The following is a 27422-nucleotide window of genomic DNA, read 5'->3' on the forward strand; positions in this document are numbered from 1 at the left end:
TTTTCCCGCATCACGTACGGCACCGCTCTGGCCTTGTGGTGCACTGGCCTGGCGTCCGGGTTTATGTGAATCACTACCTTGGGCCCCATGAAAGTGCCAATGCCGGGTTGAAATAATGAGTCAAATTTGTCCAGGATCTGTGAGCATGATATTCACTCCACAGAGGAAATTGCATTGACATCGCCCCATTTCCAGTTCATGACAGCAAGCCAACTCCTCCCCAGTAGTGCGGGACCATCCCCTGGGACAATCCAGAATGGCAACCTGTTCTCCGAACCTTTGTGGGTCACAACTACCGTGGCGCTGCCTAGCACCGGAATGATCTGCTTTGTGTAAGTCCGTAGCTGTGCGTCAATCGGCGATAATTTTGGCCTCCTGACCTTGGACGCCCACATCTTTTCGAACTGTTTGATACCCATCAGGGACTGGCTGGCCCCCGTGTCTAGCTCCATTGATACTGGGATGCCATTGAGGAGCACTTTCATTATTATCGGTGGCGTCCTGGTGTATGAACTGTATACGTGCTCCACATGAACTCGCTGAACTTCAGCTTCCAGCGATTTCCCCCAGTGTTCATTTCTGCAATTTCTTCAGGTATTTTGCTCACCTCTGCAAACTCTGGCTGAGTGTGTGCCTCTACGCCTCCAGCATGAGCTGCTGTTTGAAACAAAAGGTCCCTTGCCAGTCGATCGTCCCTGACTGCCTCTGTTATTGTCCTTGAGTGCGCCATTAACAGGTGTTGATGGCCCCATTACTGGCCACATTGTCCCTTGCAATGGCGTGAATCGCTGTTCAGCTTGCCATTGTCTCTGTCGAACTCCCCCTCTGGGCTCGACTACATGTTGGAGCATGCCCGACTGCCCTTGTCTGCCTGGAGAACTGTGTGCTGCTTTAACAATGTTGAACCTCTGTCCCAACCATTCCTTAACACAGTACCTCTCGTCTGTTCTGCTAGTGGCCATGCTCGCGTGGTTTAAATCCCAGTTTCTTGTCGCCATTGATACGTCCTTACTATACAGTATAAATGCATACAAGGCCCATGCTTGAGAGAAGGTCAGTCTGTGACCTGTCCTTTATTTCATAGCACTCAAGTAATGGAAGTGGGTGGAGCTTCCCCTTTTATATCTGAAGGTCTAGGTTAGGAGTGTCTCCCACAAGTTCACCACCTAGTGGTCAGTGTTCTCACAGTGTACAAGTTAGGTCAGATTATACATGGGTTACAATGCTGGTTGAATACATGACAGATAGTTTCTGAACCGATAAGGGAATAAGGGGTTATGGGGAGCGGGCAGGGAAGTGGAGCTGAGTCCATGATCGGATCAGCCATGATCGTATTAAATGGCCTACTCCTGCTTCTATTTCTTGTGTTCTTATGTTCTTATGTAAACGATCTTGTGATAAACTCGCAGTGATTATAGTACAATAGCTAACACTTCCGTGTGGGCATACACATCTGTTAGCAGCATGAATTGTCGTCTTTGTCTGCACAAGTATTGGGAGACTGTTAGCAACAAAAAAAACAACCCAAAGCTGAACAAAACCAGCTAATTTAAAAAAAATTTGTTCCTGGGATATGGGCGTCATTAGCAAGGCCAGCATTTATTGCCCATCCCTAATTGCCCTTGAGAAGATGGTGGTGAGCCGCTTTCTTGAACTGTTACAGTCCCTGTGGTGAAGGTACTCCCACATTGCTGCTAGGGAGGGAGTTCCAGGATTTTGACCTAGCGACGATGAAGGAACAGTGATATATTTCCTAGTCAGGATGGTGTGTGACTTGGAGGGGAACTTGAATGTGAAGGTGTACAGATAAAAAATAGATAATATAGAGTTATTTTGAGATTTGTAATCTAATTTGGGGGGATTTAAATTACAATTATAAACTATTTGAACATTATTCTTGTGTTTTTGAAATCAAATGAACGTCTTATTTATTCTTGAATGACCATTATTCCATATATGGTATATTAGACACAGGCAGTTCTCTATAAACTTTCAATATTGAACTTACTAATATTATCATCACCTCTGTATGTACCGTGGACATCTGTCAGATTATTACAGAGATCCCCAAGGAGATTAACTAAGCAGCAGTTTAAAAGCTAAAACAACAAAATAAAGCCAAGTTTCTATTAAATCTCCTTTTGGTGCCGCTGAGGAGAAATATATTTTAATCCACCAATGCAAGAACCAAAAGAATACACCAAACAAAAATCTTTCAGAAGGCATGTGCCGTGATTTTTTTGCCTTACACAATTTCCCAATATATACACCTGAACCTAAGTGACAAGATGAACAAACTTTGCGATGCAGTTAGAAAGTTGAGTGATACCATGGGAGACTGGGAGAGAAGTCCATGATAGAGTAAGCAAACATGAACTCTGGATGGAGTGAGCTTGATGGGCTGAATGGCCTTGTCTCATTCAATATTTTCTGATATTCTTATAACATATTTAAACAAAGAAGTGAATTTGAGGCTGATTAAGCATGGTTCAGAAAGTTGGTACAGCTATTTGAGCTTCCTGTAGGTATTAGTTGAACCCTTTGATTAGACTACTTTATTGGAGTCAGCTCTTGTGATTTATCATTCTATTTCTTGCAACAACAACTTGCATTTATATAGCACCTTTAACATCGTAAAATGTCCCAAGGCGCATCACAGGAGTGTTACACCAAGCCACATGACCAGACCAAAAGCTTGGTCAAAGAGGTTTTAAAAAGCGTCTTAAAGGAGGAGAGAGAGGTGGAGAGGTTTAGGGAGGGAATTCCAGAGTTTAGGGCCTAGGCAGCTTAAAGTACACCCACCAATGGTGGAGAGATTAAAATAGCAGACGTGCAAGATGCCTGAATTGGAGGAAGATGGGAGGCTGGCCAGGAGAGCGTTGTAATAGTCAAGTCTAGAGGTATCAAAGGTTTCTGGATTATTAGTAGCTTAACAGTTAATATATTAACCAGTGAAAGTTAACATTTATACAGATATCATCCAAGTACTCTTGAAACTCACCCCACCCCCATTGCTCCCCCATCACCAACCTCCTACTTTCCAGTAGTTATTTTGTTCATATATTTATGCTAAAAGCAACAGCTAAATGGAATTGGGTGGAGTGGAGCAAGGGTTAGAACATTGTTGTTAACTCTTGAATAAAGAGTCAGACCATATACTGCAAGCTCAAAGTAAGGTGTGACCGTAGTCCTTTATTACAGATCTCAGAGTGCCTCTCCAGCCTGTGAGGCCCCCTTATATACAGGTGCTCACAAGAGATTGTGGGATCCCTTGGGACTCCAGGGGATAAGCCCTCTTGTGGTTAGACATGGTTTTTACAGGTTTACATACATAACAACAACCCCCCCCACCACCCCCCCCAAAGTCAACAGTGTAACTAGTTACAATGTGAGTTGATCTGGGGCCTTTCTTTCCCTGGTTGATCGTCTCAGTGCAAATGCTGGTTTTGGTGAGTCGTTTGTTGGGCCCTCGTTGGGCTGCTGTGCAGCTGGCCTTGCTGGGCTGCTGGGGGTGGTGAGTCCTGCTGGGCTGCTGCGGGAGATGGATTCTGCTTCGTGTTCAACCGCTGGTTCGGTTGCCACTTGTGTCTGTGTTGGAGGGTAGAAAAAGGTAGAGTCTGTTGTGGGTTGTTCTGGATAGTCCGTAAATCTGAGTTTGGTTTGGCCCAAGTGTTTCCTGCAGGTGAGTCCATTTGAGAGTTTGACCACAAGCACACTACTCCCCTCTTTGGCCAAAACAGTGCCAGGAAGCCACTTGGGACCTTGTCCATAGTTCAACACAAATACAGGATCATTTATCTCAATTTCGCGTGACACATTTGCGCGATCATGATATGTATTCTGTTGAAGCCGCCTGCTCTCTACCTGTTTGTGTAGATCAGGGTGTACTAATGAGAGCTTTGTCTTAAGTGCCCTTTTCATGAGCAGTTCAGCGGGAGGGACCCCAGTGAGCGAGTGGGGTCTTGTGCGGTAACTAAGCCGGACTCGGGATAAGCGAGTCTGCAGTGAGCCTTCAGTTACCCTTTTCAAGCTCTGCTTGATTGTTTGAACTGCTCGTTCTGCCTGACTGTTGGACGCTGGTTTAAATGGGGCAGATGTGACATGTTTGATCCCATTGCAGGTCATGAACGCCTTGAACTCGGCACTGGTAAAGCACGGCCCATTGTCACTTAGAAGGACATCAGATAGGCAGTACGTGGCAAACATGACCCGTAGGCTTTCAATGGTGGCAGCGGACATGCTTGCCGACATTATCACACATTCAATCTATTTGGAGTACGCATCTACAACCACTAAGAAAATTTTTCCCAAAAATGGGTCTGCATAGTCGACATGGACCCTGGACATGGTTTGGAGGGCCAAGGCCATAAACTTAGTGGTGCGTCCCTGGGTACATTGCTTAACTAAGAACATGTATTACATTTGTGCACTCTAAGTCTGCATCGATACTGGGCCACCACATGTGGGATCTGGCTAGCGCTTTCATCATTACGATGCCTGGGTGGGTGCTGTGGAGATCACTGATGAAAGTGTCCCTGCCCTTTTTTGGCACACTAACCGATTACCCCATAGGAGGCAGTCTGCTTGTATAGACATTTCATCTTTGCGCCGCAGGTAGGGTTTTATTTCCTCCTGCATCTCGAACAGGTCACTAGATCAACTCCCATGGAGCACACAGTTTTTTACGAAGGACAATGAGGGGTCCTGGCTCGTCCAGGTTCTCCTCTGTTAGGCGGTAACAGGTGATTGCTCACTCTCGAATGCTTCCATTACCATAACTAAATCTGTGGGCTGTGCCATCTCCACCCCTGTGGTGGGCAATGGCAACCTACTGAGAGCATCGGCACAGTTGTCTGTGCCTGGCCTGTGGCAGATGGCTTAGTTGTCGGCGGACAATGTGAGCGCCCTTTTGGCTAAGATCTGCATAACTAACCTGACCAGCCACCATGACTTCCGGGTGGTTTCTCCCTGGTCAGGAAGGTATATGCTTACATTTTTGTAAACAGGAGGTGGGTGGGATTGGTGACCCATCCACCTCCACGGAGGTGTGTGGGGGACCTGACCCATCCACCTCCATGGCACGAACCTGGTATTGCAGTACTTCCAGGAACGGTGCAGTGGCTCTAGGCCTTTTGGCTAAGAGCATTGGCGCAGAGTGATCCTTGGCATGTGCAAGGTGACCTCTGGCGTTTGTGATTTGACAAAGAATTGGAACGATTGGCTCCGAATTTAAAAAAAAAAAAAAAATGTGAGCGCCCATCTCTGGATGCGGGCGGATGCATTCGTATTTGTCCCCTTGCTTTCAGAAAAGAAGGATATAAGCGGCTTATGGTCGGTTTCCAATTCAAATTTGAGCCCGAACAGATATTGATGCATTTTCTTTACCTCGTAAACACACGCTAATGCTTCTTTTTCGATCATACTATAGGCCCTCTCAGCCTTAGACAGACTTCTGGATGCATAGGCAACCAGTTGCAATTTCCCAAATTCATTAGCTTGTTGCAATACACACCCGACCCCATATGACGACATGTCACATGCTAGTACCAAACGTTTACATGGATCTTCCAACACAAGCAATTTGTTTGAACATAACAGCTTCCTAGCTTTCTCAGACATTTTCTTGGCTTTTACCCCATACCCATTCATGTCCTTTACACAGTAAAGAGTGCAGGGGTTCTAACAACGTGCTAAGACCCGGTAACAAGTTACCAAAATAGTTCAGGAGTCCTAAAAACGACCGCAGCTCTGTCACGTTCTGTGGTCTCAGTGCGTTCTTGATTGCCTCCGTCTTCGAATCATAGAAACATAGAAACATAGAAAATAGGTGCAGGAGTAGGACATTCGGCCCTTCGAGCCTGCACCACCATTCAATAAGATCATGGCTGATCATTCACCTCAGTACCCCTTTCCTGCTTTCTCTCCATACCCCTTGATCCCTTTAGCCGTAAGGGCCATATCTAACTCCTTCTTGAAAATATCCAATGAACTGGCATCAACAACTCTCTGCGGCAGGGAATTCCATAGGTTAACAACTCTCTGAGTGAAGAAGTTTCTCCTCATCTCAGTCCTAAATGGCCTACCCCTTATCCTAAGACTGTGTCCCCTGGTTCTGGACTTCCCCAACATTGGAAACATTCTTCCCGCATCTAACTTGTCCAGTCCCATCAGAATCTTATATGTTTCTATGAGATCCCCTCTCATCCTTCTAAACTCCAGTGTATAAAGGCCCAGTTGATCCAGTCTCTCCTCATATGTCAGTCCAGCCATCCCGGGAATCAGTCTGGTGAACCTTCGCTGCACTCGCTCAATAGCAAGAACGTCCTTCCTCAGATTAGGAGACAAAAACTGAACACAATATTCCAGGTGAGGCCTCACCAAGGGCCTGTACAACTGCAGTAAGACCTCCCTGCTCCTATACTCAAATCCCCTAGCTATGAAGGCCAACATACCATTTGCCTTCTTCACCGCCTGCTGTACCTGCATGCCAACTTTTAATGACTGCTGAACCATGACACCCAGGTCTCGTTGCACCTCCCCTTTTCCTAATCTGCCGCCATTCAGATAATATTCTGCCTTCGTGTTTTTGCCCCCAAAGTGGATAACCTCACATTTATCAGCATTATACTGCATCTGCCATGCATTTGCCCACTCACCTAACCTGTCCAAGTTACCCTGCAGCCCATAGCGTCCTCCTCACAGCTCACACCGCCACCCAGTTTAGTGTCATCTGCAAACTTGGAGATATTACACTCAATTCCTTCATCCAAATCATTAATGTATATTGTAAAGAGCTGGGATCCCAGCACTGAGCCCTGCGGCACTCCACTAGTCACTGCCTGCCATTCTGAAAAGGACCTGTTTATCCCGACTCTCTGCTTCCTGTCTGTCAACCAGTTCTCTATCTACGTCAGTACATTACCCCCAATACCATGTGCTTTGATTTTGCATACCAATCTCTTGTGTGGGACTTTGTCAAAAGCCTTTTGAAAGTCCAAATACACCACAGCCACTGGTTCTCCCTTGTCCACTCTACTAGTTACATCCTCAAAAAATTCCAGAAGATTTGTCAAGCATGATTTCACTTTCATAAATCCATGCTGACTTGGACCGATCCTGTCACTACTTTTCAAATGCGCTGCTATTTCGGTGGGCCTGATGCCATCCACCGCGATTCTTCTCCCCAGGAACTCCACTTCAGGCGCCAGGAAAACACACTTCGAGCATTTTAGCCTGAGCCCCACATGATTAAGCCGACTAAGAACCTCCTCCAGGTTCTGCAGGTGCTCGACGGTGTCCCGAACTGTAACCAAGATGTCATGCTGGAAGACCACGGTGCACGGGACCGACTCCAGTAAGCTTTCCATGTTCCTCTGAAATATCACCGCGGTTGATCGAATCCCAAATGGGCATCGGTTGTAAATGAAGATACCTTTGTGCATGTTGATGCAGGCGAGGCCTTTGATGATTCCTCCAGCTCCTGCGTCATGTAGGCCGAGGTCAAGTCCAGCTTCGTGAAAGTTTTCCCTCCCGCCAGCGTCGCAAATACGTCGCCTGCCTTCAGTAGCGGGTATTGATCCTGCAGTGAGAAACAATTGATAGTTACTTTATAATCACCACAGATTCTAATGGTGCCGTTTCCCTTGAGGACTGAAATAATCGGGCTGGCCCACACATTGAATTCGATCGGTGTAATGATGCCTTCTCGTTGCAGCCTGTCCAGTTCGATCTCCACCCTCTCTCTCATCATTTTAGGTACCGTTCTCGCCTTGTGATGGATGGGTCGCGCCCCCGGAATCAAATGGATCTGCACTTTTGCTCCTTGGAACTTCCCGATACCTGGTTCGAACAGCGAGGGGAATTTGTTTAGGACCTGGGTACATGAGGTGTCGTCGACGGACAAAAGCTCTCGGACCTCGTCCCAGTTCCAGCGTATATTTCCCAGCCAGCTCCTGCCGAACAGCATGGGGCCATCGCCCGATACCACTCAGAGTGGTAACTTGTGCATTGCTCCATCGTAGGAGACCTTTACGGTAGCACTGCCGATTATGAGAAACAGTTCCTTTGTGTACGTTCTCAGTTTAGTATGAATGGGAGTCAGGACTGGCCTTGAGGCCTTGCTGCACCACAATTTATCGAAAGTCTTTTTGCTCATTATGGACTGGCTTGCGCCCGTGTCCAGCTCCATGGACACCGGGCGTCCATTTAATTCAACCTTCGGCATTATCGGGGGAAACTTTGTGGTAAATGTGTGCACCTCATATACCTCTGCCTCCTCGGTCTGAGGCTCTGGTTCACATGATCCACCGTGGATCTGTCCTCCTCTGCAACATGGTGGTTTGCAGGATTATCAGGGTTTGCTGCTCGCCTGCACATACATTGGAGGTGTCCCATTGTTCCACAACCCTTGCAAATGTATCCTTTGAAGTGGTATGAATGGAAACGATGATCACCTCCGCAGCGCCAACAAGGTGTTAATGGCCTTGTATTCACCACCCTTGATGGTGGACTCTGAGTCATCTGTGGACGTACAGCTGTAGGCGTGTAAGTCCTGCCCTGTACATTTCGATTCGAAAACAACTTGTTACTTTGTTCATAGTACCTGCAGCAGCACTCGTGTGCTGAGAAATTTGTTTGGTATTGTCACTGGTGGCGATAAACGCCTGGACTATTGCTATGGCTTTACTCAAGGTTGGGGTCTTTACAGTCAAAAGTTTTCAAAGTATTACTTCATGGACAATGCCAAGTACAAAGAAGTCCCTGAGCATGTGCTCCAACTGTTCTTCAAATTTGCAATGTCCTGCAAGGTGCCTTAGCTCAGCGATGTAGCTCGCCTTCGGGTTTAGATGCTCCTGGACCTGGTCAGCCTGTCATTGGTAGTGGGTAAAATGATGGAATCAATTATTAAGGATGTCATAGCAGCGCATTTGGAAAGAGGTGACATGATAGGTCCAAGTCAGCATGGATTTGTGAAAGGGAAATCATGCTTGACAAATCTTCTGGAATTTTTTGAGGATGTTTCCAGTAGAGTGGACAAGGGAGAACCAGTTGAGGTGGTATATTTGGATTTCAGAAGGCTTTCGACAAGGTCCCATACAAGAGATTAATGTGCAAACTTAAAGCACATGGGATTGGGGGTAGTGTGCTGACATGGATTGAGAACTGATTGTCAGACAGGAAGCAAAGAGTAGGAGTAAATGGGGACTTTTCAGAATGGCTGGCAGTGACTAGTGGGTTACCGCAAGGTTCTGTGCTGGGGCCCCAGCTGTTTACATTGTACATTAATGATTTAGACGAGGGGATTAAATGTAGTATCTCCAAATTTGCGGATGACACTAAGTTGGGTGGCAGTGTGAGCTGCGAGAAGGATGCTATGAGGCTGCAGAGTGACTTGGATAGGTTAGGTGAGTGGGCAAATGCATGGCAGATGAAGTATAATGTGGATAAATATGAGGTTATCCACTTTGGTGGTTAAAAACAGACTATTATCTGAATGGTGACAGATTAGGAAAAGGACCTGGGTGTCATGGTACATCAGTCATTGAAGGTTGGCATGCAGGTACAGCAGGCGGTTAAGAAAGCAAATGGCATGTTGGCCTTCATAGCGAGGGGATTTGAGTACAGGGGAAGGGAGGTGTTGCTCCAGTTGTACAGGGCCTTGGTGAGACCACACCTGGAGTATTGTGTACAGTTTTGGTCTCCTAACCTGAGGAAGGACATTCTTGCTATTGAGGGAGTGCAGCGAAGGTTCACCAGACTGATTCCCGGGATGGCGGGACTGACCTATCAAGAAAGACTGGATCAACTGGGCTTATATTCACTGGAGTTCAGAAGAATGAGAGGGGACCTCATAGAAACGTTTAAAATTCTGATGGGTTTAGACAGGTTAGATGCAGGAAGAATGTTCCCAATGTTGGGGAAGTCCAGAACCAGGGGTCACAGTCTAAGGATAAGGGGTAAGCCATTTAGGACCGAGATGAGGAGAAACTTCTTCACCCAGAGAGTGGTGAACCTGTGGAATTCTCTACCACAGAAAGTTGTTGAGGCCAATTCACTAAATATATTCAAAAAGGAGTTAGATGAAGTCCTTACTACTAGGGGGATCAAGGAGTATGGCGAGAAAGCAGGAAGGGGGTACTGAAGTTGCATGTTCAGCCATGAACTCATTGAATGGCGGTGCAGACTAGAAGAGCCGAATGGCCTACTCCTGCACCTATTTTCTATGTTTCTATGTTTCTATGGACCAGTGTGCACAACTCATCATACGACTTGTCTGTGAGTTTCGCTGGAGAGAGCAGATTTTTCATGAGGCCATCCGTTGGTGCCCCGCAAACGGTGAGGAGGATCGCCCTTCGTTTGGCAGCGTTCACTTCTCCTTCCAGCTCGCTGGCCACGAAGTATTGGTTGAGTCATTCCACGAAGGTTTCCCAATCATCTCCCTCCGAAAATTTCTCCAGGGTGCCCACGGTTCTCTACATTGTTGCGGTGGGGTTCGTCATTTGTAGCTCGTCGCCAGTTGTTAAGTCTTGAATAAAGAGTCAGACCAGATACTGCAAGCTCAAAGTAAGGTGTGACCGTAGTCTTTTATTATAGATCTCAGAGTGCCTCTCCAGCCTGTGAGGCCTCCTTATATACAGGTGCTCCCAAGGGATTGTGGAATCCCTTGGGACTCCAGAGGATAAGCCCTCTGGTGGTTAGACATGGTATTTACAGGTTTACATACATAACAATTGTTCTCTTACATCTGAAATCTAAGTTCAAATGCTGACTGAAATAATTACGTGGATGCTTTCTCTGTCTCTCCACTTGATAGGATAGAACTTGCTTTTGAATTTGACACTTTAGGGCTGGTTCTCCAATCAGATTATCCTATTGAGGTGCTGACAGAGAGCACTGGCTGGTAAATCACAGGCCTTTAAGGCCTGATTTTCCACCTACTAATTTAAAGTGACAGAAAATCAGACAATGTGGGTCTTTGATTTCCAGATGAGCACCATTCTTCATCGAGAGCACCCAAATTTGTACCAATGTGTTCCAGAAACCATCCCTGTTTAGTCTGCAAGTGATTTTTGGAAGCAGCAGGGGTTCTCCTGATCTCTTGCCACAACTTTGGTGGAAGCTAAGAGCAGTAGGGTTGGAGGAGGGATAACAGGGTGTAGGTGGTAAGGGAGGCAAGGAAGTGCTCAGAGAGTGCTTTGTCAGTGATCGGAACCTGGGGTTCAGAGAAGCCTCAGAAGATGACAAGATCGAGATGTTGTCCAAGGATATGAATGAGCGAGTTTATGTGGAGGGTGAGCTTAAAGAAGGTGATAAAGTCAGAGGACGCAGGGCAAAGGAAGTTGAGGTGTCGGTTAACATCACCAAGGATGAGAATTGCTTGGTGCAGAGGCTGAGGGAAGAAAGAAGGGAGGGCAACTCGGTAATGAAGTCAATAAGACTTCTAAAAGAAAGAAAACAAGAGAGAGGACAAGGTGAAATGGCGGAGGTTATGTTGCTGCCATGATAGTTTGAGTAATGCTGGTGTTAAAACTTTAGCAGGTGGGAAAGTTTCTGTAAAGGGGACGCCATCAATGGCTGACAGCAAAGTTTCTGTCAAAGCCAGGATGTCAACAAAATCATTCACAATGAAGTTTGAATGGCATGGTCATGTTTGCAATTGAGCAAACATTCTGCAGGCTTATATGGGGTGGGATGTTGAAGTGGGACAATAGGTCACACTGGACATATAATCAGACATGGATAGAAGTTTAAAGTGTGTACATGCAGAAACCAGGGCAGCCATTACAAACTAAACACGTAAAGACAAGGATTAGGTTGAGAACTGTACATCTGTACTTTGTTTGAAGGTTGCCTTTCAGTATATTATGTCCTAACATAAGAGATAACATGGGGATGGTATGTCTCAAATCGACACATCAGTGAAAAAGGTTCCCAGTCAAATCAGAGCCGGGCACAGGAGTGATAAGACAACATAAACACCCTGAGACACAGTAGGGGAAAAGTACCAGTAATGGGTGGGATAGAAATCATCTTTGCCTTAAGTGACAAGGGCTTATGTCCATTCAAATCGATGTATGCATGTCAAATGTATTGAATGTCTGGCCGTGATAGGCTGAGCAACTGTATAAAAACCTTGTGTATTCGTTGTTCGGAGAGAGCGACTGTGGATAGTTCAGTAGCTGACTTACAGGCTCGTCTCTACCTTGCACGTAAAATAAACCTACTTGTGTTTGATTCCTAACAGACTGTGTCGAGGTTAATTATTTTAATCTCCAGATGTGGTGATTATAGATCTGTTGACAGGGTCAGGGTGGTGGCAGTCGAAGATATGAATGTGATGGGGAAGAGATTAGCGAGATTAAAATAGTTGGTGTAATATGGTGTAGTTATAATATATTTGGATTTTCAAAAGGCCTTCGATAAGGTACCACAAAGTAGACTCATGATTATGATCAGAACATGTGGAGTCAAGGGACAGGTAACAGAATGGATAGCAAGCTGGCTACAAAACAGAAAACAGAGCGTAGGGGTTAAGGGTAGCAACCTAGACCTACAGAAAGTGGTAAGTAGTGTTTTTCAGATACCGGTGTTTGAGACCACTGTTGTTCACAATTTACATTAACGATTTGGAGTTGGGAATCGGCAGTACAATTTCAAAATTTGCGGACGACACCAAATTGGAGGGTATAGTTAATACAGACAAGGACTATGACAAAATATGAATAAACTTGCAGAGAGAGTAAGGAATAAAAGGAATAGTGTAATTGGAAAATTATTTTCAACATAGATAAGTGTGAGCTGGTGCATTTTTGTAGGAACAATAATAATATACTGCTTGGATACTGAGGCTAAATGGGGTAGAGACACAGAGGGATCTGGGGTACAGATACACAAATCATTAAAAGTAGCAATGCAGGTTAATAAGGCCATAAAAAAGCAAACTAAGTACTGGGGTTCATTTCTAGGGGATAGAATTGAAAAGCAGACAAGTAATGTCAAACTTGTGTAGAACCTTTATTAGACCACACTTGGAGTAGTGTGCAAAATTCTAGTCTTCATATTATAAAAAGGATATAGAGGCATTGGTGAAGGTGCAAAAGGTGTTAAGTCCTTACACGCTACTGTAAATCGACACGAGGCACATACTGGAGACAAGGTCACTCTGTGACCTGTACCTTTATTCACAGCACCAAGGAGTGATGACCCTGCGTGGGATCTCCCTTTAAATACCTGGATGAACAGGTGAGGAGTGTCTCCCACAAGTTTACCCACTGTGGTTAAGGTGTGCATTTCTTAGGTGTCTACAGTGTACAGTGTTGTTACATGAAGGTTACAGTTACATGAAGATTACATACATGACATCACCTTCCCCCCAACATCTTTGGTTCAAAGATTGAGTCTTTCAGACGGTCGACTCTCTCTCCTGGAGTGCCGCAGTTGGGGCTCTGGTTGTTGAGCCTTGGCATGCGTCTTTGTCACCTGTGGTGATTCCGGCTCGTCCGGGCTGGCTGCAGGGACTGTGCATGCTGCTGACGGTTCTTGTTGTTCGTTCACTGGCAGTGGTGTGGGCAGCAACTCATGATCTTCCTCAGGTTCCTCAGTGTCCATGCTGAACCATTTTTTTACTTGGTCCAGATGCTTGCGGCATATCTGTCCATTGTTAAGTCTGACCACTATGACCCTATTCCCCTCTTTACCAATGACAGTACCCTCAAGCCACTTGGGCCCCAAAGATTAAGAACAAATACAGGGTCATCGATTTCTATACATCTCCACTTTGAGTTACGGTCATGGCACTCATTTTGGAACTGGCGCTTGCCCTCAACAATGTTTGACAGGACAGGATGAATGAGGGATAGCCGAGTTTTAAGTGTACGTTTCATGAGTAGTTCCACTGGCGGGACTCCCGTGAGCGAATGCGGTCGGGACCTATAGGCCAGCAGGAGGTGCGATAGGCGGCATTGAAGGGAGGGTCCTTGAATCTGGAGCATGCCTTGTTTTATGACTTGGACCGCACGTTCCGCCTGGCCATTGGAAGCTGGCTTGAACGGTGCTGACCTGACATGTTTGATGCCACTACCCGACATGAACTCCTGGAATTCATAGCTAGTGAAGCATGGGCCGTTGTCGCTAACTAGGATGTCCGGCAAGCCGTGGGTCGCAAAGACCGCACGCAGACTCTCCACTGTGGTGGATATCATGTACGAATTCAATATGATGCACTCGATCCATTTCGAGTACGCATCAACAACAATGAGGAACATTTTCCCCATGAACGGGCCCGCGTAGTCTACGTGAATACGTGACCATGGCTTGGTGAGCCAGGGCCACGGGCTGAGTGGGGCCTCCCTGGTGGCATTGTCCAGCTGCGCACACGTCGTGCACCTGCACAGTGTTCCAGATCTGCATCAATTCCCGGCCACCATACATGTGACCGGGCAATGGCCTTCATTAGCACAATGCCTGGGTGCTCGCTGTGGAGTTCCCTGATGAATGCTTCCCTGCCCTTCTGGGGCATGACCACCCGGCTGCCCATAGTAGGCAGTCGGCTTGGATGGAGAGTTCATCCATCCTTCTCTGAAACGGTCTGACCTCTTCAGGGCATGCTCCGTGTGCAGGCGCCCAATCCCCAGTAAGGACACATTTCTTAATCAAGGATAGGAGGGGATCTCTGTTGGTCCAGGTTTTGATCTGGCGGGCTGTGATGGGGGAGCCTGCGCTGTCGAAAGCGTCGACAGCCATGACCATCTCGGCACTTTGCTCCGCTGCCCCCTCAGTGGTGGCCAGTGGAAGCCTGCTGAGCGCGTCAGCGCAATTTTTGGTGCCTGGCCGGTGCTGTATGGTGTAGTCATACGCAGCCATTGTGAGAGCCCATCGCTGTATGCGAGCTGACGCATTGGCATTGACAGCTTTTCTGTCGGACAACAGAGATGTTAACAGCTCATGGTCCATTTCTAACTTAAACCTTCTGCCAAAAAGGTACTGGTGCATCTTTTTCACCCAGTCGACACATGCGAGTGCTTCCTTTTCAACCATCCCATATCCCCTTTCTGCTTGGGAGAGCGACCTGGAAGCATAAGCTTGAGTTGGCCCTCATCATTACTCTGCTGCAACACGCACCCAACCCCATAGGATGATGCATCACATGTCAAAACTAATTTCTTACAGGGGTTGTACAGGGTCAACAGCTTATTAGAACAAAGCAGGTTCCGCGCCCGATTGAAAGCCTGTTCCTGACAGTCCCCCAAAACCAATCGCAACCCTTACACAGGAGCACGTGTAGTGGCTCCAACAATGTGCTTAAGTTTGGCAGAAAGTTCCAGAAATAGTTCAATAGTCCCAGAAATGAACGCAACTCCGATGTGTTGCCCGGCCTGGGCACACAACAGATCGCCTCCGTTTTGGATTCGGTAGGCCGGATTCCGTCTGCGGCAACACTCCTGCCCAAAAACTCGACCTCTGGGGCCAAAAACACACACTTGGACTTCTTTAGTTGCAGGCCTACCCGGTCCAGTCGGCGTAGCGCCTCCTCCAGGTTGTGGAGGTGTTCCCCGGTGTCTCGACCCGTGATAAGGATGTCGTCCTAAAATACGATTGTTCTGGGGATGGATTTGAGCAGGCTTTCCATGTTCCTTTGAAAGATAGCAGCTGCTGAACGAATGTCAAACGGACACCTGTTGTAGACAAACAGCCCCTTGTGCATGGTGATGGTGGTCAGTAGCTTGGATTCTTCGGCCAGTTCTTGGGTCATGTAGGCTGAAGTGAGGTCCAACTTGGTGAACAGCTTGCCGCCTGCCAGTGTGGCAAAAAGATCCTCCACTCTCGGAAGTGGGTATTGGTCCTGAAGGGACACTCGGTTGATGGTGGCCTTGTAGTCGCCACAGGTCCTGACCGAGCCATCCGTTTTTAGGACAGGGACGATGGGGCTTGCCCAGTCGCTGAATTCAACGGGCAAAATTATGCCCTCTCTTTGCAACCTGTCCAACTCACTCTCAATTTTCTCCCGCATCACATACGGCAGAGCTCTGGCTTTATGATGCACTGGTGTGGCGTCTGGGGTGATGCATATCACTACTTTTGTACCTTTGAAAGTCCCGACACCAGCTTGAAATAGTGACTCAAACTTTTGTAGGACCTGTGAGCATGAACTTCGCTCCACAGATGAAATGGCGTGCACATCCCCCCATTTCCAGTTCATCTCGGCTAGCCAGCTCCTCCCCAAAAGCGCGGGACCATTTCCCGGGACAATCCAGAGTGGGAGCCGGTTCTCTGATCCATTATGTGTGACCACCAACATTGCAAAGCCTAGCACTGGGGTGATCTCTTTGGTGTACATCCATAATTGCGTGTCAATGAATTCTAGTTTGGGTCTGCTAGCTCTGAGTGGCCATAGTTTCTCGAATTGTTGGACATAAGACCAAAGAACATAAGAATTAGGAACAGGAGTAGGCCATCTAGCCCCTCGAGCCTGCTCCGCCACTCAACAAGATCATGGCTGATCTGGCCATGGACTCAGCTCCACTTACCCGCCCGCTCCCCATAACCCTTAATTCCCTTATTGGTTAAAAATCTATCTATCTGTGACTTGAATACATTCAATGAGCCAGCCTCAACTGTTTCCCTGGGCAGAGAATTCCACAGATTCACAACCCTCTGAGAGAAGAAATTCTTTCTCAACTCGGTTTTAAATTGGCTCCCCCGTATTTTGAGGCTGTGCCCCCTAGTTCTAGTCTCCCCGACCAGTGGAAACAACCTCTCTGCCTCTATCTTGTCTATCCCTTTCATTATTTTAAATGTTTCTATAAGATCACCCTCATCCTTCTGAACTCCAACGAGTAAAGACCCAGTCTACTCAATCTATCATCATGAGGTACCCCCTCATCTCCAGAATCAGCCTAGTGAATCGTCTCTGTACCCCCTCCAAAGCTAGTACATCCTTCCTTAAGTAAGGTGACCAAAACTGCACGCAGTATTCCAGGTGCGGCCTCACCAATACCCTGTACAGTTGCAGCAGGACCTCCCTGCTTTTGTACTCCAACCCTCTCGCAATGAAGGCCAACATTCCATTCGCCTTCCTGATTACCTGCTGCACCTGCAAACTAATTTTTTGGGATTCATGCACAAGGACCCCCAGGTCCCTCTGCACCGCAGCATGTTGTAATTTCTCCCCATTCAAATAATATTCCCTTTTACTGTTTTTTTTCCCAAGGTGGATGACCTCACATTTTCCGACATTGTATTCCATCCTTAGCCCATTCGCTTCACCTATCTAAATCTCTTTGCAGCCTCTCTGTGTACTCTACATAACCCGCTTTCCCACTAATCTTTGTGTCATCTGCAAATTTTATTACACTACACTCTGTCCCCTCTTCCAGTTCATCTATGTATATTGTAAACAGTTGTGGTCCCAGCACCGATTCCTGTGGCACAACACTAACCACTGATTTCCAACCGGCAAATGACCCATTTATCCCGACTCTCTGCTTTCTGTTAGCCAGCCAATTCTCGATCCATGCTAATACATTTCCTCTGACTCCATGTACCTTTATCTTCTGCAATAACCTTTTGTGTGGCACCTTATCGAATGCCTTTTGGAAATCTAAATACACCACATCCATCGGTACACCTCTATCCACCATGCTCGTTATATCCTCAAAGAATTCCAGTAAATTAGTTAAACATGAATTCCCCTTCATGAATCCATGTTGCGTCTGCTTGATTGCACTATTCCTATCTAGATGTCCTGCTATTTCTTCCTTAATGATAGCTTCAAGCATTTTCCCCACTACAGATGTTAAACTAACCGGCCTATAGTTACCTGCCTTTTGTCTGCCCCCTTTTTTAAACAGAGGCGTTACATTAGCTGCTTTTCAATCCGATGATACCTCCTCAGAGTCCAGAGAATTTTGGTAGATTATAACGAATGCATCTGCTATAACTTCCACCATCTCTTTTAATACCCTGGGATGCATTTCATCAGGACCAGGGGATTTGTCTACCTTGAGATCCATTAGCCTGTCCAGCACTATCCCCCTAGTGATATTGATTGTCTCAAGGTCCTTCCTTCCCACATTCCCATGACCAGCAATTTTTGGCATGGTTTTTGTGTCTTCCAATGTGAAGACCGAAGCAAAATAATTGTTTAAGGTCTCAGCCATTTCCACATTTCCCATTATTAAATCCCCCTTCTCATCTTCTAAGGGACCAACATTTACTTTAGTCACTCTTAAGTGACTGGCTGGCTCCTGTGTCCAGCTCCATGCGTACCGGGTTACCATTTAACAGTACTCTCATCATCATAGGTGGCGTCTTTGTGTATGAGCTGTGGATGTTTGCCACCTGAACCCGCTGAACTTCAGCGTCCATTGCTGTGTCCCAGGCATAATCCTGCCTTGTAGAACCCTCTTGTGGTTCATACGCTTCGTAAACCAGCCTCGCTGCGGGCTTCCTGCACATTCTGGCTAAATGTCCACTGAAGTTATAATTTCTGCAGATAAATTGTTGAAACCTGCAGGTTTTCGCAGCATGTTTGCCCCCGCACCTCCAGCATGAGCTGAGATTGTTGTGAACAAAAGAGCTTTTACCAGGCATTCCTCTCTGATTGTCTCTTTGATTACTCTTGAGCACTCTGTTAGTGGGTGTCAATGGCCCCATCCCTTGTGATGGTTTAAATGTCCGTTCAACCTGCCATTGTCTCTGTTGAGGACCTACCCCAGAGTCTGTTGCTGCCTGGTTGGTGTTGAATTGCCCTTGCCTGCCTGTGGGGTTCTGAGTCGCATTTACCATGTTAATTCCCTGTTCCATCGCCACGTTGGGAGCAGAGTTGCGCGTGTATATAATCTTGGTTTCCTGCTTCCCCGCCATGAAGGCTTGAGCCATCAACGCCGCTGCTTTCAAGGTCAAGTCCTTGGTCTCAATTAGCTTCCTAAAAATCGCAATGCCCTCAATGAAGAAATCCCTTAACATCTCCCCACCTCAGGCGTCTGTGAACTTACAGAGGCTGGCCAAGTGCCAAAGGTCCGCAACAAAGTCCGGTATGCTCTGCCCTTCCCGACATTGATGAGTATAGAATCGGTGTCGGGCCATGTGTATACTGCTTGCCGGTTTGAGGTGCTCACCGGGCAGTTTGCTGAGCTCCTCAAAGGTCTTGTCCACCGGCTTTTCAGGTGTGAGCAGGTCTTTCATCAGCACGTACGTCTTAGGTCCACAGCTGGTCACTAGATGCGCCCTTCGTTTGTCAGCCGCTGCCGCTCCCAGCCAGTCTTTCATGACAAAACTCTGCTGGAGCCTCTCAATGAAATCATCCCAGTCCTCTCCAACACAGTACCGTTCCTCTGTGCTACCGGTGGCCATTCTCGTGAGTCGTTGATTCCCGTTTCTCGTCGCCAAATGTTATGTCCTTACACTCTACTGTAAATCAACACGAGGCACATACTGGAGACAAGGTCACTCTGTGACCTGTACCTTTATTCACAGCACAAAGGAGTGATGACCCTGTGTGGGACCTCCCTTTATATACCTGGATGACCAGATGAGGAGTGTCTCCCACAAGTTTACCCCCTGTGATCAAGGTGTGCATTTCTTAGGTGTATACAGTATGCAATGTTGTTACATGAAGGTAACAGTTACATGAAGATCACATACATGACAAAAGGGATTCATAAGCATGATACCAAAACTAAGAGGATATACTTACCAGGAAAGGCTGAACAGGTGTGGGCTCTTTTCTCCGGGAAAGAGGAGGCTGAGGGGGTGACCTGATAGAGGACTTTAAGATAATGAAAGGGTTTGATAGGGTAGATGTAGAGAAAATGTTTCCAATTGGGGAGGTAATAATTATATACAGGTAATAATCAATCCAATAGAGAATTCAGGAGAAAATGATTTACACAAAGAATGTTAAGAATGTGAAACTCGCTACTCCAGTAGTTGAGACAACTAGCATAGATGCATTTAAGGGGAAGCTCGATTAGTACATGAGGAAGAAAGGAATAGAAGGATATGCCGATAGAGTTCGATGAAGAGGGGGTGGCAGTGAGTGGAAGCTCATGTAAAGCATAAACACCAGTATAGACAGTAGGGCCGAATGGCCTGTTTCTGTGCTGTAGACTCTATGTAGTCGCAGGGAGTAGAGGATGGCAGTTTGGATTGTTGCTCTGGGAATCCAACAATGGGTTCCATTGTGCAACCAGCAATAATGAAGATTGGTCGTGCAGAAGGAAGCCTGGGGTTTCAAGAAGTATTTTATCGTGAGACAATGGCAAGAAAGAAGGCTACAGAGTAGTGATGGGAGTGAGGTATAGTTGTGGAGGAGGGGAAGCTAAATGTTGGCATGGCCTGTTGAGAGGAAGAGGAGAAGGGATGAGAGTGGCTTAAGGAAAAAATAGGAATGATCAGTTTGGGTCTCTAGCAGCAGCCAAGATGTGCACATAATGCACATCTAACCATGTTATGCATTTCAGAAGCTGTAACTATTTTGGGGGACAGTAATGAGGTAGCGGGGACTAAGGAATCCACTAGTGAGCAGTCTGTAGCTATTGGACAGTATTTATCCAAAGAGATCATCCACGGTTAACTGTCAAGTGACAGGAACGGTTGTCACCATCACAGGTTCTATCTAGCTGTACCTTAAGCTTTCATGAGATTCCTCATTGACAGATGAGAGGAGATGTCAGTTACAAGGTGTAGATGGCAGCCTTTGAGACCTCTTCCAACATCTCCAGGCTTTATAGGTGTCTCAGAGAGAGATATGTTCTTGCTGAAGCAGTTCATGTACAATATCCAAGCCACAGGCAACACCCGGATGCACAATTACATTGTTTGGGTAGATGACATTATTCACTTGGGCTGAGCATAGTTGGCAGAGTAGATGGGTTCTCTAGCCAATCTGCTCACACAATGATGAAAGCCAACCAATCTTTGTGCACATTTGTTAGATGTTATATTTAATCAGGATTAATACTCTAGCTCCTGCTCCTTATCCTTAGGTAGGTAACAGATTTAAGGGACATGAGACATTGATATATCTGACAGATGTTTATTAGTCAAAGACAGCATGCAAGCAACGTGTCTATATATTCACAAGTAGAGTACCCATTGGGGATCTGCAAGCTTACACCTCACCAGGCAGAGTAACACTTGCTTTGAAGCTCACCTCTATTTATACATCTGGATGGACAATTACTAAGCCATGTCAGGTGACTTTTTTTGAACCTATCAATTCTGAGACTACTGTCATCTGATCCTTGTGTGTCATATGCCCATCATCGTCATAGGCAGTCCCTCAGAATCGAGGAAGACTTGTTTCCACTCTAAAAATGAGTTCTTAGGTGACGGATCAGTCCAATACAAGAACCACAGTCTCTGTCATAGATGGGACAGACAGTCATTGAGGGAAAGGGTGGGTGGGACCGGTTTGCTGTACGCTCCTTCCGCTGCCTGTGTTTGGTTTCTGCATGCTCTCGGCGATGAGACTCGAGGTGCTCAGCGCCCTCCCGGATGCACTTCCTCCACTTAGGGCGGTCTTTGGCCAGGGATTCCCAGGTGTCGGTGGGGATGTTGCATTTTATCAAGGAGGCTTTAAGGGTGTCCTTGAAACGATTCCTCTGCCCACCTTTGGCTCGTTTGCCGTGAAGGAGTTCCGAGTACAGCACTTGCTTTGGGAGTCTTGTGTCAGGCATGTGAACAATGTGACCTGCCCAGCAGAGCTGATTGAGTGTGATCGGTGCTTCAATGCTGGGGATGTTGGTCTGGTCAAGGACACTAACATTGGTGCATCTGTCCTCCCAGGGGATTTGCAGGATCTTGCGGAGACATCGTTAGCAGTATCATATGCTACGGAGCCAGTAGCTGGCAATGTTGCACCATATATATTTTAACCTCACTGGACTGTCGGTGGCCTTATCTCTCATCAGTGGAAGATGATAACTATATATAGCCTTTCACCTCACACATTTCTCAGGATATTAGTAAACCAGTTCAGGTATACCGTCTCCAAACTAAGCCATAATTCTTCACACAGATCCTTTGATGAAACCTATCTTCTTAAGTTACTCTAAACTTTACAACACACCCTGTTTTGCTTTAGCTTACAGAATTCTAACGACCTAATCTAAGCCATGTGCTAGCCTGTATCACAGAATAAATTTAGAATGCAGAGATATTAATACTGATTTCTGTATTGTTAAGCTATTTGACTTATTTCCTACCAGATGTTGTAAGCCTTCTACCAAATCACATCTGAAGTACACCTGCGATTTGTACACTTCCAGCTTCACTGTAAGCCTCTATCCTAACCATCCCATGATGCTCTTTACCTATGCCAAGCTGTTAACCTATTATATTGTACACGATCTTACAACATGGCTCTGCGTGAAGCTGCTCGGAGCTCTGCAATGGCATTAAAAAGTCCCGTTGCAGGGGATGTGGAGCAAGTATTTAGCCTGTGGTTAAGGTTAGGTTCACCATGCTTTCCTGGGTACCACCATGCTTTCCTCTCCATGGATGGATCCTTCTAAAGTCTGACAATCAGTTTTCTATAAATCCAGAACAAACAAATAGAAACCAGGCTTTATTTTTTTCTTCAAGGATATGTATTCTGGACAGCGATGTGGGGATAATACTGGTTAATTAGCAGCATCTGTCTTTTTAGCACAGAAATGTGGTTATGGCAGAAATTGTAATTATACTTAACTGTTTAATATAGATCATTTGATTTCAATACGTTATTTAAATTAAACAGTTATTACATTTCAGATAAATAACAATATTTTATTTTTCTGCAATGTTTTTCCAGTTTCTGAAATAAAAGATGTTTCTTCATTTCTCTTATATCTCCAGATTCATCGTTTTGTTCTAGACTTTGAAACCCAGTTCATACATGGAGTGGTGTCTGCAGTTTGGTGACTGTTCACCTTCCAGGTGGAAAAGTAACTATTTCTGGAATTCCTGTGTTCATTGTAAGATCTCTAAATCTCTGGCATTAAGTTGACAGCGAGACTGTTTCTTTTGAAACAAATTTGGAATAGTTTATTAAACACACACACATGCACATCTATCAGCAACTATCAACAGATCGACATAGTTACAACAGATACAATGAGGTTACAATAAAAGCGGTATACTTTACTTCCCTCTGGTAAAGCACACGGCCTGCTTCTTGGTCTGTAGAGGAAGGTCTTGCTTTGCCGTATGCTTAAGAAAAGAGACAGAGCAAACTATGGCTTGAGTTTTTATACCTCTCAACGCCATTGTTTCTCCGGAAGCCTCAAGATTGGACCTTGGTTCCAGGCAGTTCCTTATTGGCTCTCCTCACACACGTGTCTGTCTGGAGGACCAGCGCCACCCCTTGACTAGGTTAATGGCTTTCCAATTAATACAATATACAAACAACATGCTGGAAGTTTGTGAGCTTCCATTTTGAATCTTTCAAAGCTGTCTTTTCATATAATCTCATTTTTTTTAACATTTATACATACACAGAATCAATTTTATCTGAACACTTTTATTCTTAAAAACTCCCCACCTTGAGGGGGAAATATCCTTATTAACTCCTCATATGGTTTATCTCCTCAGGGCTCACATATCATAAACATTGAGGGGGTTCTGATAGCTCTGTTGTTTATGTTTCTGTGAGGTGGATGACCGCTGTATAATGGATTTTAAACTTAGAGAGAGAGAGAGAGAAAAGTGGATGGCCTGACTTGGTCCCCACCTCGTAAGGTGTAGGCGACACGTAGGGGATTTACTATAGTACAATAAAATCTCCAGCGGAGACTCTCCCCTTCCCGTATCTTCAGTGCACCGTCGCTTCTGAAAGTACATTGGTGATTGATGATGTTCGTAAGTCACGCTGCAGTTCCCGCTTCTCCATCTTCCCTCGGCTTCGGTCGTGGCCAGTATTGTCCTGACAATCATAAGGATCCGTAACATGGTCTGTTGGAAACGAGATCAGTGCAGTATTTGCTCTTTGGCAGTTTTTAACTGATTAATGTGAAACCACTTCTTGTACTTAACGCCCCTTTTCCCCGGTAACTGAATCAAATAAACCGCGGGGTTCAATCAGTCTATAATCTTATGTGGTCTCCACCACCTGGGCTCAAAGGCATGCTTCTTTTTTCCATAATTTGGAATCATTACGGAGTCTCCCACCTCATATTCAAAGGGACGTACTTTCTTGTCAAAGTACCTTTTAATTTGTCTTTTTGACTTCCCCAATTTGGTGGCCACAAATCAATTGATCTGATTGGTGTGATCTACCACTTGTTCCAGCCATTTGGAACTACATGGTTTCATTGTCAGGGAACTCATCCCTGTCAGCGTTAGCCTGCCTGGTGTTCTCATGAGCCTCCCCGTCATGGCCTGATATGAGGAGACCCCTGTTGTTCTATGAGTTGTGGGCCTCATTGCCATTAAGCACATTGGCAGCATGTTAGCCCATTGAGTGGGGTGGTCCGCGCACAATTTTTAAAACATTAACTTGAGGGTCCTGTTCCCCCTTTCAACCCCTCCGGACGACTGGGGGTGGTGAGCAATGTAATTTGTGTATCCCCAACATTTCCTGCAGATGGGTAAACATTTTATTGGTGTGAACCTTGATCGCTGTCCACTTCTCCTGGTACTCCCCACCTACAAAACACATGATTCAATAGTGTTTTGGCTGCTGTGATTGCGGTGTTGGAGCGGCAGGGGAATGCTTCAATCCATTTAGTGAATTGAACCACCACCACTAGGGCATGCTGAAAATTGCCTTGCGCCTGTGGTAGTGACCCAATTAAGTCTATCCGGAAGTGAGTCCATGGCCCTTGAGGTGGGGGTGCGCTTTGAAGCAAGGCTCTGTTAATGCATGCGGGAGGATTGTGTGGCAGGCATGGTAGGCATCGTGCCACGTATTGGTTTATTGCTTCCCTCATGAAAGGCCACCAAGCTGTGGATGCTATCTTATAGAAGGTTACCAGGGCCGAATAGTGCACTGCTGTGGAGTGGGAGTGGAAGAGGGAGAGCAGTTCCTGACCCACCTCTGGTGGAACACACACCACCAGGCAGGCATTTGGCTTTTTTTTGAACATCAGCAACTGCTCATCTGAGTCAGGGGCAGTGGCTAGTATGGTATTGGGGGCCCAGGCTGTTGGTTCAGGAAGGAGTCTGCCTTCCTCATGCCAGGCGCTTACAATGGCATATGGCGATTTAAAATCTAAGTGATCTGTTGGGGAGGCCTTGTTAACAACATTGCAGGGCTCAACAACTATATCCTCTATTGTGTATCTGTAAAGCATGCACTCCCATGTTCCGCCACCAGGGAGCTCATCCTAAAATTCTAAAAGGACAAAGGGTGTTAAAAAACAAGCCTGAAGGCTTTGTGTCTTAATGCAAGGAGTATCCGCAATAAGGTGGATGAATTAATTGTGCAAATAGATGTTAACAAATATGATGTGATTGGGATTACGGAGACGTGGCTCCAGGATGATCAGGGCTGGGAACTCAACATTCAGGGGTATTCAACATTCAGGAAGGATAGAATAAAAGGAAAAGGAGGTGGGGTAGCATTGCTGGTTAAAGAGGAGATTAATGCAATAGTTAGGAAAGACATTAGCTTGGATGATGTGGAATCTATATGGGTAGAGCTGCAGAACACCAAAGGGCAAAAAACGTTAGTAGGAGTTGTGTACAGACCTCCAAACAGTAATAGGGATGTTGGGGAGGGCATCAAACAGGAAATAAGGGGTGCATGCAATAAAGGTGTAGCAGTTATAATGGGTGACTTTAATATGCACATAGATTGGGCTAGCCAAACTGGAAGCAATACGGTGGAGGAGGATTTCCTGGAGTGCATAAGGGATGGTTTTCTAGACCAATATGTTGAGGAACCAACTAGGGGGGAGGCCATCTTAGACTGGGTGTTGTGTAATGAGAGAGGATTAATTAGCAATCTCATTGTGCGAGGCCCCTTGGGGAAGAGTGACCATAATATGGTGGAATTCTGCATTAGGATGGAGAATAAAACAGTAAATTCAGAGACCATGGTCCAGAACTTAAAGAAGGGTAACTTTGAAGGTATGAGGCGTGAATTGGCTAGGATAGATTGGCGAATGATACTTAGGGGGTTGACTGTGGATGGGCAATGGCAGACATTTAGAGACCGCATGGATGAACTACAACAATTGTAAATTCCTGTCTGGCGTAAAAATAAAAAAGGGAAGGTGGCTCAACCGTGGCTATCAAGGGAAATCAGGGATAGTATTAAAGCCAAGGAAGTGGTATACAAATTGGCCAGAAATAGCAGCGAACCCGGGGACTGGGAGAAATTTAGAACTCAGCAGAGGAGGACAAAGGGTTTGATTAGGGCAGGGAAAATGGAGTACGAGAAGAAGCTTGCAGGGAACATTAAGGCGGATTGCAAAAGTTTCTATAGGTATGTAAAGAGAAAAAGGTTAGTAAAGACAAACGTAGGTCCCCTGCAGTCAGAATCAGGGGAAGTCATAACGGGGAACAAAGAAATGGCAGACCAATTGAACAAGTACTTTGGTTCGGTATTCACTAAGGAGGATACAAACAACCTTCCGGATATAAAAGGGGTCAGAGGGTCTAGTAAGGAGGGGGAACTGAGGGAAATCCTTATTAATCGGGAAATTGTGTTGGGGAAATTGATGGGATTGAAGGCCGATAAATCCCCAGGGCCTGATGGACTGCATTCCAGAGTACTTAAGGAGGTGGCCTTGGAAATAGCGGATGCATTGACAGTCATTTTCCAACATTCCATTGACTCTGGATCAGTTCCTATGGAGTGGAGGGTAGCCAATGTAACCCCACTTTTTAAAAAAGGAGGGAGAGAGAAAACAGGGAATTATAGACCGGTCAGCCTGACCTCAGTAGTGGGTAAAATGATGGAATCAATTATTAAGGATGTCATAGCAATGCATCTGGAAAATGGTGACATGATAGGTCCAAGTCAGCATGGATTTGTGAAAGGGAAATCATGCTTGACAAATCTTCTGGAATTTTTTGAGGATGTTTCCAGTAAAGTGGACAAAGGAGAACCAGTTGATGTGGTATATTTGGACTTTCAGAAGGCTTTCGACAAGGTCCCACACAAGAGATTAATGTGCAAAGTTAAAGCACATGGGATTGGGGGTAGTGTCCTGACGTAGATTGAGAACTGGTTGTCAGACAGGAAGCAAAGAGTAGGAGTAAACGGGTACTTTTCAGAATGGCAGGCAGTGACTAGTGGGGTGCCGCAAGGTTCTGTGCTGGGGCCCCAGCTGTTTACATTGTACATTAATGATTTAGACGAGGGGATTAAATGCAGTATCTCCAAATTTGCGGATGACACTAAGTTGGGTGGCAGTGTGAGCTGCGAGGAGGATGCTATTAGGCTGCAGAGTGACTTGGATAGGTTAGGTGAGTGGGCAAATGCATGGCAGATG

The sequence above is a fragment of the Pristiophorus japonicus genome, chromosome 1 (assembly GCF_044704955.1).
Source record: "Pristiophorus japonicus isolate sPriJap1 chromosome 1, sPriJap1.hap1, whole genome shotgun sequence".
NCBI classification, from domain to species: Eukaryota; Metazoa; Chordata; class Chondrichthyes; family Pristiophoridae; genus Pristiophorus; species Pristiophorus japonicus.